The following is a 13,890-nucleotide window of genomic DNA, read 5'->3' as shown; positions in this document are numbered from 1 at the left end:
TGCTCTCGGGATGGTTCCTCGTCCAGTCGCTCAGCGCAGGTATAGCGTCACATCCGGTCTGCTACCCCCTCCCTCCTCATCAACGTATACGGTCCCACCCCTTTTATTCTTGCCACTCGGAGCGATCCGAGAAAGAGAGAGAGAGAGAGAGAGAGAGAGAGAGGCGATACCGCGAGCATCGGCAGCTCTTCCTACCCGGACGTCGTCACGGTCAACAACAAGGAATTGTCCAAAAAAGTTCCGCATGAATGGGTACTAGGGGAGGGGGCTAACGCTGCTGGTCACGACGTCGGTGGTCGTGGCGTTTCGGGGCGACGAAATAGGCATCTGCATTGCCGAGCGCAGGGGGTGGCTTGAGCTCGGCCGGCGAAAGGGGGCGAGGGTCGCGCGCGCGTACCGGCAGGAAGCGGAAGCGTCGCGAGCCGGGGGTGGGGCGACGAGAAAGACCGGGGGTTGTGTGCGCGGCGGTCGAGGCGCGAGTGTCTCGTGCGACTCGCTCGCGATCGGTGTCGTGTGTTCCTCTCCCCGTGTGGCTCAGCGGCACGCGGAACCTCGTACTCCCGGCGGCCCCACAGCCACGGGCGCAGGAGCTAGGTTTGTCAGCCCCAGTCAGTGGCGAGAAAGAGGTAAGCGAGAGGCGCCGAGCTACGTAGGGCGGGAGTCCCGAGAGCTTCGAGGTCGGGACTGCGGCCGGGCGATTCCCTATTGATTTATCGGTAATCGTTGAATCTTCCGCCGAATCAGCGTCACCTTCGTTGCCCTTCACCTGCCATGGGAAAATCGCGGCCGATGCCCCTGGGCCATCGATTCGTCGTCCATTCTTCGTCCATTCTTCGTCCATTCTTCGTCCATTCGTCGTCCATTCTTCGTCCATTCGTCGTACATTCGTCGTACATTCGTCGTACATTCGTCGTACATTCGCCCTCCATTCGCCATGCTACTCACCATAAGATTTTTAAATGCGACCGTTGGTCTCTCTATCCTCCTTTAATTCTAACGCTCGCGCAGCCCAACGACGCTCCCAGTGCCGTAAAATTTTTTTTTTAACCATCATTCAACGACGGATAGACAATTATTGCCCGAGCTTTGCCTTATTATCGTTCACCTAATTATTACTCGACTCCACTTTACCGAGAAGTCTGTTGATATTGATTCCGATATGTGAAAATAAGTGCTTGAAGCCTTGACGTGCTCGCGCATTAATTAATTTTAAGAAAATTCATTGATTATACCCCCCTCGTCCGTGAACTTTGCTTAATTATGATTTGACAAAATTGTTCTATTAGAATAAATAAATCAGCTCTCGCTGATTATTTTAGTTATTGCTAAGCGTGCGTCGAAGTTATGGATTTTACGGCGCATAAGCCAATGATTTTGATAATCGTGCTCGTCTCCTTCACCGTGGTATTTCATAAATATTTTTGTTAAATAGGGAAAAGGAAGCATTTGCACGATGGGTCTCCTCTCCCTATTGTATTCCGGTAGAGTGGCGTCGATTATAAATAAGAGATTTTTGTAAAATGAGCGTCGCGACAGAAATGCATGCAAAGCGGAATATCATCGACCGCGTAATGACAACAGAGAATTGAGAAAGGGAAAGGAGCTAGTGGGCACGCTCATGACACACGCGAGAGAAAATTTATTAAAGAGTTGTAAATAAGTGGACAGACTATAGGAAGTGTAAAGGGAAAACAGCCGCCGCTCTATTTGCTTTATTATTTATTTGCAATTCTTTTAGAGATTTTTTTAATCATATACTTGGTTAGTGCCAAAGTAAACGAAAATTTCGTGTCTTTTGTATCTGTGAATTTACACTTTTCGCTTGACATATAAAAATCAATTCAATTGTCGATAAATATTTATATATTACGTTTTTACTTTATACGATTTATTTTGTCAATGAAACTTTTAAAATCTGACCATTATTCTTATAACTAAATAACAAATTGTAAATATATATTATAATTAAGCATTATGCGTTGTTGTTGTTGTTGTTGTTGTTGTTGTTGTTGTTGTTGTGGTTGTCGTTGTTGTCATTATTATTATTATCGTTATAGTTATCATAATCATTATCGTCGTGATCGTCATCGTCATCGTCATCATCATCATTATTGTAACTATTCTAGTTATTGACGCTCTAATGAACAACAACGAATTCATCATCTTCATAGTAAACCTTACGCGTGTCGAGCAACCCTATATATTAATATATAGTCGAATAGTAGCCGAATAACCCTTTATATTAATATTATTAACCCTATATATAATATAACAATGTATGCGAACAATTAAACGAAGCATTGAAATTTACACGCACACAACTTGTGCAACATGTAGGTAGTAAGTGCGCATGCTTAAACATCATATTAATATTACGAAATTGATGAAGTAAGATAAAAATGCATTGATAAGGGGATTTATTCGATAGGAAAACGCTATTTCCTTTCTCTGATGCACATATTCTCTTCGACTAGACTTACCAATTCTTTTTAGTCGACGCAATCGCATCAAACGTGCAAATCTTTACGCTTCAAGGATAGGATAGGAATATGCCCCATAATAGAAAACGGAAGAGTGGCTAAAGATGCAACTTTAACGTAAATAGATAATGACCGTGCAACTAAAAATAAATATTAATAATGTAAATTATAGAGTGGAAAAAGGAAGAAAAAAGTGAAGTATTAACAGTTAGTTGAGTATTGCCAGAGATTGCAATATCGATATTTTTAAAAACTGCATAATAGTGAGCTCGAAAAGCTGCTTGCCAATTGCCGCAAACTGCTTATTGAATTACAATAAATAAAACTGGTAGGAAAAAATTTGTTTAAAACCCACCCTCCGCTTCTTAATTTCCCGAATAATTATATTCTTATAGATCGTTATAGAAGAACCTGTTTTAATAGAAGGAGAGTCGGTGGACTTGTGGCAAATGTTCTGCAATGCTTAAAGTATTCCCATCTCTAATTCCATTTCTCGGTAAATGGGATAAACGAAAGAAATACCGACAAGCGGGGCCACTCTTCTGCGCATTTAAAAGCAATGGGCATCGCGATGATAAAATGCCAATTTTCCGCAGGGTCAGGCATTCGCATAGGCACGCGCATACATATTAAGCGTGTGTGGCAAAAATGTCGAGGGGCAAAAGTAATCGCGGGCCAGCGTAGTGGCACCTTAATGAAATTGTACAGAGAGCGGGAAAAGCACTTCTCTCGTGCTTTCCTCGAGAATTTTTATCGTAAACGCGCCTTGCAATCCGAGCCGCGTGTGTCCGGGGAGAAGGCACGTGGTGACACTCGCTCGAGCCCGGAAAAGTACCTCCTCATGGCTAATTGTGCATTAGGTATGCGACTCGTACGCTGGCGAGATAACCCGAGTCTTTTCCACTGGTCGCTGCCCTCTTCCTCTCCTAGTGCCGCATCCGCTGTTCTTACATTTCGGCCTTGCTGCTCTCTTTTTTTTTCCCGTTGCAATCTATCCTCCCTACCTCCCTCGCTCCCACCCTCAACCCTCTCTCACTCACTCACTCACTCACTCACTCACTCACTCACTCACTCACTCATTACTAACTCACTCGCTCTCGCTCCTCTTGCGTTTTCGTGCTGTAGGTTTTCGAGCGGCAACGAGTGCGCAGAGCGTGACGAGTGGGAAAATGGCTTCTTCTTCTTCTTCTTCTTCTTCTTCTTCTTCTTTTTCTTCTTCTTCTTCTTCTTCTTCTTAAGCGAGGAGCCCCGCCTCTTTTAATTCGTAAAAATACACTGCTGTTCACACGCGCATACAGATGCTGAATGTTACGCAGGCAATAGTTTGTTTTTGATTTTCCATGCGTGCTAATTGTACTATACTGGCGATTGATATTATTCTTTCCATTTTATCGCTTCTAATACTTTGAAAAATCAAATTTGAAGTATTTACAAAAACCTCGTTGTCCTTTTGTTTTAATACACTCATTTTCCCGTCCATCTTTCATTTATTGTTTTTGTTTTTGTTTTTTTTTGTTTGTTGGCCATTTTTCACTTGTTCAACTCACTAGATAAAGTGGAAGATTACGTCAAATAGGCGAGCACAATATTCCGAGAATACGTGCAATCAGACGTAGATCTTTCGGGGCTCTGTTTATTTCGATAGACAATTTTCAAATGAAAAGTGAGCCTGTACATACAAATAAAAATTCCGCGATGGGCCTTCTGCATTTGAAAATTATGCCTGCTTCCTAAAATATATTTCGCTTTTAATTTGTATATTTATAATTTGGAAGCTGCCTACGAGCTAAATAACTCCGTACTATAATTCATTCAAAATTATGAATCGTGTATGTTCATTGGGTTGGATAAGATCAATTTTTAAATTGCCTAAAAGCTATTTAAACTATATTGAACATTATTATTTAAAATCTATTGTCAATTAAGTCTAAACTTTATTATTAGTTAAATTAGAAAGTAAATTAGTAAGCAAACAATAAAGTTTCTTTATTAATTTAAATAAAATACTAATCTATAATTGTTTTCTTATTTGTATTTGAAGTACATTGCCTAATTATAGGAAGTCATAATTACAAATTATTATTTTCATAACTCAGGACTTTTCTTCAAAATTCAATGTGCAATACAGTAGCAGCGAGCTTATATCAACAAATTTCTTAAGATTATAATTAGAAAAATCCTATTACAACCTGTTGCGCACTCAAACCTAAATAATTTAATAAAGTCCATCTATAAACTGTACACTGACATATGAAATAAAATTTCAAATACGATCATAAATTTGGTATCGAATTTTATTTCAAACTGTATAAACCTGACGAACTTTTAACGTTTTCACAATTTGAGCATATAACGGGGAATTTTCATCTTACGCATAATTTCCGGTCGATATTTACGTAGCCTGAACGTTATGATTTCTTTATAAATTTATGAAATAATTTAAATAAGCGCTTTTATGATATTTTAAATACGAGTGTATTTTTTAGTTAATAATAATAAATAAAATTTAATTATTTTGAATGAGAATCGACGCGTAAAAAGAATAAAAACTAATAAATTTCAACATTTTATGGTATTACGAAATCTTTGAAGTTGCTCGGTAAGCGAAATTCGAAATAATATTAACTGCAAAATTTAATAATCGATGCTCTGCGTAATCATAATGAGAAAAAAAAATAGGAAACCAGTTTACCGCTCGTCCATTCTCAATAATATCAAACGAATGATTAAGTTAGCCGAATGAATTAAGATTTCGATGAAAACGCGAGGTTAGGTAGCACGAACGATAACGAGATATACTTTAGAAAATGAAAGTCAACGCATAAAACCATAATAATAAACGTAAAATTCATTATTGCATTAAAGCTCAATCGGGCGGATAGGCGTGTGTCAAAGCGGCATTCATTATCAAAATTTCGTAGCAAATGCTCCGTTTGTACGGATTTAATTTATAGCCGCGCGCGCAAAAAGCATGCACGGTGTATGGGCGCGGCGGGTCTACACACAACACATACAACACACGCGCGCGCGCATACACACACACACACACACACACACACACACACAAAATTCAATTGCCGACAATGAAATTACCATCAGCGGATAAACGATCGAAGCGCATTACGCCAGCATATGCTCCCATTAGCGTTATCCAAGCGCGACGTCTGCAACTTGAACTTTGCCTTGCTCGTCTCTGTCTCTCTGTCTCTCTCTCTCTCTCTCTCTCTCTCTCTCTCTCAATCTCTCTCTGTATCTCTCAGTACTCATTTTTCTCGCACTCGCCGATAACCGGATAATTACGTTTCTTGTTGCCTTCTTGTCATAGCGTCCACAGCAAATTGGCGACCGCTCGGTCTTATTCCACTTCTTTGCCAAGCTGCGACTCTTCTTAAACGCATCACGAGATTATCCATTATCATTTTGCTTCTCGACTAGGTAACTGCTTTTTCTTGAAAGAAAATTGAGCTCACTGCTTATGGCCTGCTTAAGAGAATTTCCATCGACATTTACTAATAATGGACACGCGAAAGAAACCGCTCGACAATCTAACTGGATGAATCCCGTCTACGAAAGAATTGATTGATATTTGAAAATCCGCTTGCAACTCGTTATGTTTTTAATGCAAAGTCAGACATTTGATGGGTTAATTTTTATCTCGAGCATTCTATTATAACACGAGTGCGCGACCTTATTAGAATTTATTGGAAATATAAGAGACGAGAGTTGCAAGATTTTTAGCCACGCATTACCTAGATGGACAACTTCCTATGCAATCGATTCCATTATAATTACAGTATAATTTATTTTCATATTACATATTTGCATTTAAAATTCACAATTTTTTGGCTAACGAATAATACTCAAATTTGATTTTTTTAAACTTTAAAATTAGGATTCTTGGGGAATGGTAGGCTAACTACCCCTACTTGAAAACCCCGATAAAAATATTAAAATTCAACGAAAGTACATTTCTTAAATTCAGATAAATGCTCAACTATCATATTTGCCGTATTTCCCGAACTACGCGTAAGCTGCGCTTAACCATTTACGACTTTTCGGCGTAAAATATAGTAATTAAGGGTATTGTCAGGCTATATACTACTACTGCTCCCGTTTTGTCCTAGCGGACGTTCGAAGAGAGCGGAGGATAAAGGGCGAAAGATAGAAAAGAATAGAAGGGTGGAAGTTTGAGTGCGATCGAAAGAAAAGGGTGAGGGAGAGCACCAAGGTGAGAGAATAAAGGTTCATATAATTTTTATATTTTCTTCTCTTTTTGAAACGCGCTCATTCATCCAAACGATCGTAAATGTCTACGACAATCTCAGAAAAGCAAGCAGCCGAGGCACCTCGAAAGATAGAGGGAGGAAGGGAGGGAGAAGCTCGGGGGTGGTGGTGGAAAATGAGGGAGGGATGGATAATAGTTGAGACCACGAGACGTACGTCGTCTACATCGGCGTCGTAATCGACCACACGAGCGCATGGTTAATGCCCTTTGATCGTCCGAGCGATTCTTCATCGACGTACACACGTTGCAAATGTATATGGCACCAATTGCCTGTCACTTTGCCGTGTTCGATTAATAGACAGAGAGAGAGAGAGAGAGAGAGAGAGAGAGAGAGAGTCATTATTTTCACTCTCGATACGTTGAACAGCAGCTTGTCAACATGTTCATTTGTTTGATATACCTAGGATCGCTTCATCTGGCAATGCAAAGCTCGTTTTGTCATTCCTTTGCTTCATCTTCGATCTACTTTCTTTATAAACCGATGAATATTTTTTTTTTAATATTCAATTGCATTTGACATTTATTACTTTAATAACCTCAGTGTGACTTTTGTAAAAATCGTTTCTTCGTCAATTATCAAAATTTTTAATACCGGAATAGAAAAAATTCGAACGTTGATGATTTTTGAAATATTTGACGACTTAAATCCATATATAGTGAAAGCACATAATCTCTATATATTCTCTATACATTTATTTTTATATTTGATAGTATAATAAACTCCAGACATAGTTACTTATGACAATATACGATATGCCAAATCATATTAAAGGTAACACATATTTTTTCTTGATAAGTAAAATTAAAATGAGGTATACTCTTTTGTACTAGGAAAAAAATATTGTTAACATGGGGTGTACATTGTGTATTGAGTAGAATGAATCCAATATAGCGAGACCGTAAGATAATTATATATGCATATTACATGTTATCGGGTCAACTGTATTTTTCTAATAGTGATTTTTTTTTTTTTTTTTTTTTTTTTTTTTTTTTTTTTAATGAAAACAATGTCACTGTATTTTTAACAATTACGATATAAATATCAAGTTTAGTTGAGTATGTTTTTATTAAAAATTTTTTGAAATATCTATGCAAAGTTATCCTCACTTATTATAGAAAAACAAATTCTCGAAGAATACTAGTGTTAATGTGCACTTATATGCTTATCTCCTTCTCTTTCCTTCTCTCTCTCTCTCTCTCTCTCTTTGTTTGCGTACGCCTAAATTGTATTTATATGCAGCCACATTGAAACAGATTATGTTTATGTATAAAAAAAAAATAAATAAATAAATAAAAAAAACAAAAAAATACTTTCATTCAATGAAATAATTTTTACAGAGATATAACATTGCAGAAATCAAAAAAAAATCAATGAAATGAAATTTGAGTAATTTAATTTAAATTTAAAGTAAGTAATTTAAAAATTATCTTTATACTATAAAGGGATGCCATGATAAGTTTGGCTTGTTATCGTCATACGTAATTATTCAATATTAATACACATTTTCATTGCACAATAGGCGAGAATCTTGAAACTTTTTACATCACATCTTAATGTCGGTTAAATCTTCTAATTATAAGAATTAAATATTGATTAAAATATTCTAAATACTTTAATAGTATTTTAATAAAATATAATAGTTGAATCCTAATTGGCAATTTAATGTATTTAAAGTATTTTACGATAAAAAAATATTAATCGGAGTAAATATTTCCAGTCAAGTTAAAAGGCTTTTAAATATACTTTTATCGTTACTTTTAATTTTATATAATAAAATAACTCTCTCGCTAATATTAAAGAAATTGTCTTTTATTGTATAGGGCTAATAGGTATTATATGCGTAGTTAACCTGACATTTTCAATATTAAATCACTGTAACCTTCAATATATAATTCCTCATAAGTCGGTAAATTGTATCTCGAGTACGTTATTCAGGCAGCGCAGTCAGCATGAATTTTATAAGTAGAAATTATTAGAAAATTCATCGGCTCCCTCCTAATAAAAGTACCATTAATGTTTCTAATGTTAGAAAATATGTCAATGCAAGGAACTTCATTGCCACATTATCGATATTCCTTCTGTTTGGGTCATCGAAAAATCTCGTACATAAGTCATAACGATCGCTGAATACGCTTTGCCCTCGAAGCCCAAAGTGGTCTCGTTAAAAAGTTTCTAAGGCATGGAGTAAAGCACGCGAAATACACGTACATGACGAGTTGTTCGTAGCATTACTCTAAGCACGCTATTGTTATATAATTACCGAGAAAGCGAATTCATCCAAATTTTGGATTCGCAGAAAAGTTTATGGTACTTTCGAATCTTTTGACGTAGACACGAATCTGTGTTGCGATGGATATGGGGGGACTGATCACGTTTCAATTAAAACGATCGAGCATTTGGTTGGCGCTGACTCGATGTAGGTAAACATATTTTTAGATCGTTAAATTTAAATTCATAAAATGTAAGTTGCATTCGTTTGCATATTGAAGAATCGGTAATTTTATTAGAAGTTGAAGAGTAAAATAGCTTTTGTTGGAAAGCTCCACCACGCGCACGTTTTCGCGCTTCATTGTTTACGGCTTTGAAAACAAAAATAGTGGTACTTTTATTGTCAGCAAAATATATTATTAAGCCGATAAAAGAGAATTTTCACAGAGATAGTACGAATATTTTAGTGCCTTAACCTATTTATCTTAATAAAAGATGTGAAAAGTTTCAAAAATCGATACTTTTTATGGAAATATGCTTATGATCGATGATAAAATGCGAGAATTAAAATTAAAAGATAATAAGACCTTAAATGTCTCGAATCATTTTAAAGCCTAATTTTGCTCTTTTATTAATAAAGCATTTAGATGCTCAAGGATATATTGGCGTAATGTTGCCATCGATGATGGGAAGAACGCGAGATGAGTAGTCAGTGACAGAAACCTTTGGAGTAAGAAGATTAACGATAAGAAGACCAAGGGCCAAGTGGAATGCAATTACGCAGACATTTGGACAGGAAATGCGCAACGTCAAATTACAAGTTTTCTCATCTCACTTCACTTGTCTCTTTCTCTTTTTGTTTCCTCGTACTCGTCATACTGATTTATACTCGTCGCCGCGGTAGTGCTAATTCTGCGTCGAACTTTGTCGTACCTGCTTGTCGAGTTACTCGCCAAACTTTTTAAGAGAGTGTTTTAAATTATTTGAAATTTATTATAGCGTGTGGGTAATTTTTATTTTCAAATTTATGAAAAATTTGCCAAAATTTTTATTATTTCTATGTGCAAAAAAATCAATTCGTGAAACTTCGCATGTTAATATACTTTGCCAATTACTATTAATAAAACGAAATTTTTTGAAAAGACAATACAATGCACATAATTGTTACTATTTTCAAATAGCGAAAAAGTGGCTTCTAATTTTCTGTATATCAAAGTAATTTTATAAAAATATATAAATGAACCGAAAATTATTATAATGCTATTATTCATAAAAAGCATTGTATGTAAGATACTTTTATATAATATAAAATTTATTTCAAAAATAAATAAATATTTTATTTCTTAATTCGTTGATATAGTAGGACTTGAAAATTTTCTCCAAAACTTTGAACTTTTATTTTGCAAAGGATTAAGCAGACTACAGCAGCATTAATTTACGATTTGTTACGATTTTTTAGAAATATAATATTCAGTTTTCATAAACGATAATTTCGGAGCGCATTCAACTTTTTTCCCTAAGTACTCGCAGTATGCACATGGCAATATCTTCCGAACATTTTTTGTGTATGAAATCTACATATTCATTTATAAAGACATAAATTGATTTGTAATATATATTTATAAATATATTTGTAATATATATATATATATATATATATATATATATATATATATATATATATATATATATATATATATTATATGTTTTTATTACTCTTGATTTATTAAATTTAAATTTATTATTAGAATAAAATTTTTAAGAGTTTATGACGTATATTTAATACTTTTTGTCCTATGATTGTTGAAGATTGAAAATTCGAAAAATTTTATTTAATTTAGAGAGAAAAAAAAGAATAAAAAAACTATGAATTATATTCTTACTCTCTTTATAAAAACTTTTATCGAGAAAAGCATTTATTATATAAATAATGACTATTCGAAAACCTCAAAATGTAGATTTTTAATAAATATTAAATAGTTTATCACTAGAGCTTCGATAAATTCATCTATAAAACGTAAATGACTCCAAAGTATTCTTATACATTTTGCAAATAAAGTTTTTTTTTTAATTGTATTTTTTTTTTATTAAGAATATTTTGTTATTTATATAATAAATTTGTGATTTTCATGTATTATCATTTGTATATGAATTACGCCTTCTTCGTTCAAAATAAGTGCATAAAGGATGCATAAAATAAACTTTGAAGAAGTAACAGCTCCGACCACGCCAATTCCGATGAAGATTTTTAAATTTTACACTATATTAAATGATTGGAATTTTGAAATAGCAATAGAAAATTGCTGATATTCGTTGGTTATCATTTGTAATGAATATAAATCCGCAAGTTAATCATATAAGGAATAATATTAATTTAACGAACGTCGGTGATAGGAAGCCAGTCATGTAGCCACAATGAGTGTGCGCAATCACACATAAAAGGTCAGTGCTGCGAAATGGAACGCTCTAATCGTGCATGTATATATATATATATATATATATATATGTGTGTGTGTGTGTGTGTGTGTGTGTGTGTGTGTGTATTTGCGCGTGGGGGCGTATTTCTCCCTTCATCCACATTGTCCTCGCTCGCCGCACCAAATGTATTATAGGAAGCGAATCGCGGCTCATTAGAAGGGAGAAAACAATGGCACAGCCGAGGAAAAGAGTCACCGATGCATTTAGCCGCATTTTATTCTCTCCGCGGGTCAGAAATTTGTTTTCTTTCATAAAAAAACTTGGATACTCCCGCCCAATGTGTGTGTGTGTGTGTGTGTGTGTGTGTGTATACGTGCGCAAATGTGTGTAGATGGAAAGAGCGGCAGAGTCGGGTCAGTCGATAAATCGATACGGATTAGGCAAGAGCGAATATTATACCAAGAGGGCATTCTGTGCGCGTTTTCCCGGCATTGTTGCCGACATAAAGACAGAATTTTCGTGCAAGCATAAGAAAGAGAGATAAAAAGAAAAAAATCCCGCTATTTTAGGGCGAGCATTAATGGTACTCGGGAAAGTTTTTCATATTTAAGGGTATTATTTAAATTTCTCTCCCTCTCTCAACCTCGGCGAATTCTCGCTTCTCGTTTGGCTGTAACTTAATTATTAACCACGGATTTATGCGTGTGCGTGTTGTTAGATGTTGTTAGATGCCTAAACTGGATGTTGTATAGTGCATAATATAGAGAAAATAAGCGAAGAAAGCAGGGAATTGGGATTACAATACGAAAAGTAATTTCATAGGCATATAATGGAAGCCAGTATTTGATAAGCTTTGGTCGAGGCATTGCTGGGCTTAATCGATTGTGCTGGATTGATTGTCGAGCGCGAGAATTGTGGATATGCATCGAAAAATTCCTTTATCGATCCTTTCAAGAGGATTAGCTTGTCGTTACACATGGACATTCTAGAGAAAAGTTCAAATACGTCATTTTTCCAGCTATTTATTATCAGCAAATTGTATTATTATATGGGAAAAAACTGATTTGCGGTGTTTTAATAATAATTTATGAGTGTGAATTTTATATAATTTTATATTAAAATTACAGTCACTATATTTTATAACGTTTTATATTTTATGAGCTACAGAATACAAGTAGGGAATTTCATAGATAATAGGAATCGAAGGGAAAATATTCGTCTAAACTTAAAACTTGCACAGTTTAAAACTTATTATTGTCGATAAACATAAGACTTTTATGTACGAAATTAATAAAAATCAAGCATTAGCCTAGCAACGATTGTTTCCTTACACATAGCTAACTATATAACACACGCGCGCACACGCACAGCATTTACTTTATCCTGTTTATTATATATAAAAATGTTTTAGCGTTTAATTATATTATTTTTCCATGGGTAAATGTTTGTCCTTATGGATTAATGATTACAAGCGAAAAAAGCTTCCCTTTTATTCTTTTTCGAAGCTATTACAGGATTTATGATATAGAGCAAAAGTGACACGAAAGACAAACAAAAGACGAAAAGTTTTGTGCATTTGATAAAGTTTGCACTACACGTTGATTAATTTGTACATTTATCAATGGTATTTTCAAAATTTAATGATTTATAACATTATTATAAGATTATGACATATTCGTAATGGAATAGTTGATCATATAAGTGATTCATTTTATAAACTTAATTCGATTTTAAAAATGCTTTAATTTTACCGTTGCCTCTCATTCGCAGTTAGTGAACTACCTTTTCAATATTTCAGGAGTTCAGCAATATTTTCCCACAACGCCAAGATTAGTTTAAATTTAGGTTAGCATTCATTTTCAAGGAACCGTGAAAATAATTTTAAATGTAGAAATTTCACACAATGTAATTCTCTTTGATGGATAAAATACAACCGAGGGGAGATAATGAAAGAAGCCAGTCGCAATCTGCAAGGAAGATAATCAGATCGATGCATTTGGTCGATGCAGCTTTCACCGCTCTTGTTGGACGCTAATTGAATTATGCTGATGAGAGGAGGGCCGACTTCTCTGACCAAGTTTCTATAAACAAGCGATTACCGGCTCGTATGCGCTTGTCTGACACAAAAGTCTCGTCTCCAGAGCCTTTTCAAGGCGTTGCGCGTGAGCACCTGGGGTTTTCATGCGTAATTGCGCTTCGATGGGAGGTCGAGGCCCCGTCTGCACGAATTTTAAACAAACTACGTGCATATATATGTGAAATTTTTAGTAAATTGCGAAAGGTATAAGATAGAGGTTGATACATAGAGGTAGAGGTAGAGGTAGAGGTAGAGAGAGAGAGAGAGAGTGTGTGTGTGTATGTGTGTGAGAGAGAGAGAGAGTGTGTGTGTGTATGTGTGAGAAAGAGAGACAGAGATAGAGAGACGATAACGATGACGAGTGACGATGACGACAACGACGACGACAACGACGACGACAACGACGACAACGACGACGACA

The 13,890-nt window shown here is 35.6% G+C and overlaps 1 protein-coding gene across 1 annotated transcript in view; it reads left to right on the top strand.

Annotated features, from left to right (window-relative positions):
• The first annotated feature begins 458 nt into the window (after positions 1–458).
• msi (RNA-binding protein musashi) overlaps positions 459–13,890 on the top strand; it is a 105,600-nt gene continuing 92,168 nt past the window's right edge. Inside the window, exon 1 of the mRNA XM_011506534.1 lies at positions 459–626. The gene's annotated coding sequence lies outside the window, so the exon portion shown is untranslated. The remainder of the gene's footprint in view (positions 627–13,890) is intronic.

The sequence above is a fragment of the Ceratosolen solmsi genome, unplaced genomic scaffold (genome assembly GCF_000503995.2).
Source record: "Ceratosolen solmsi marchali unplaced genomic scaffold, CerSol_1.0 scaffold10, whole genome shotgun sequence".
Classification (NCBI taxonomy): Eukaryota; Metazoa; Arthropoda; class Insecta; order Hymenoptera; family Agaonidae; genus Ceratosolen; species Ceratosolen solmsi.
Note: the sequence above shows the minus strand (reverse complement) of the source record. Positions and strands in the feature narration are given on the sequence as shown.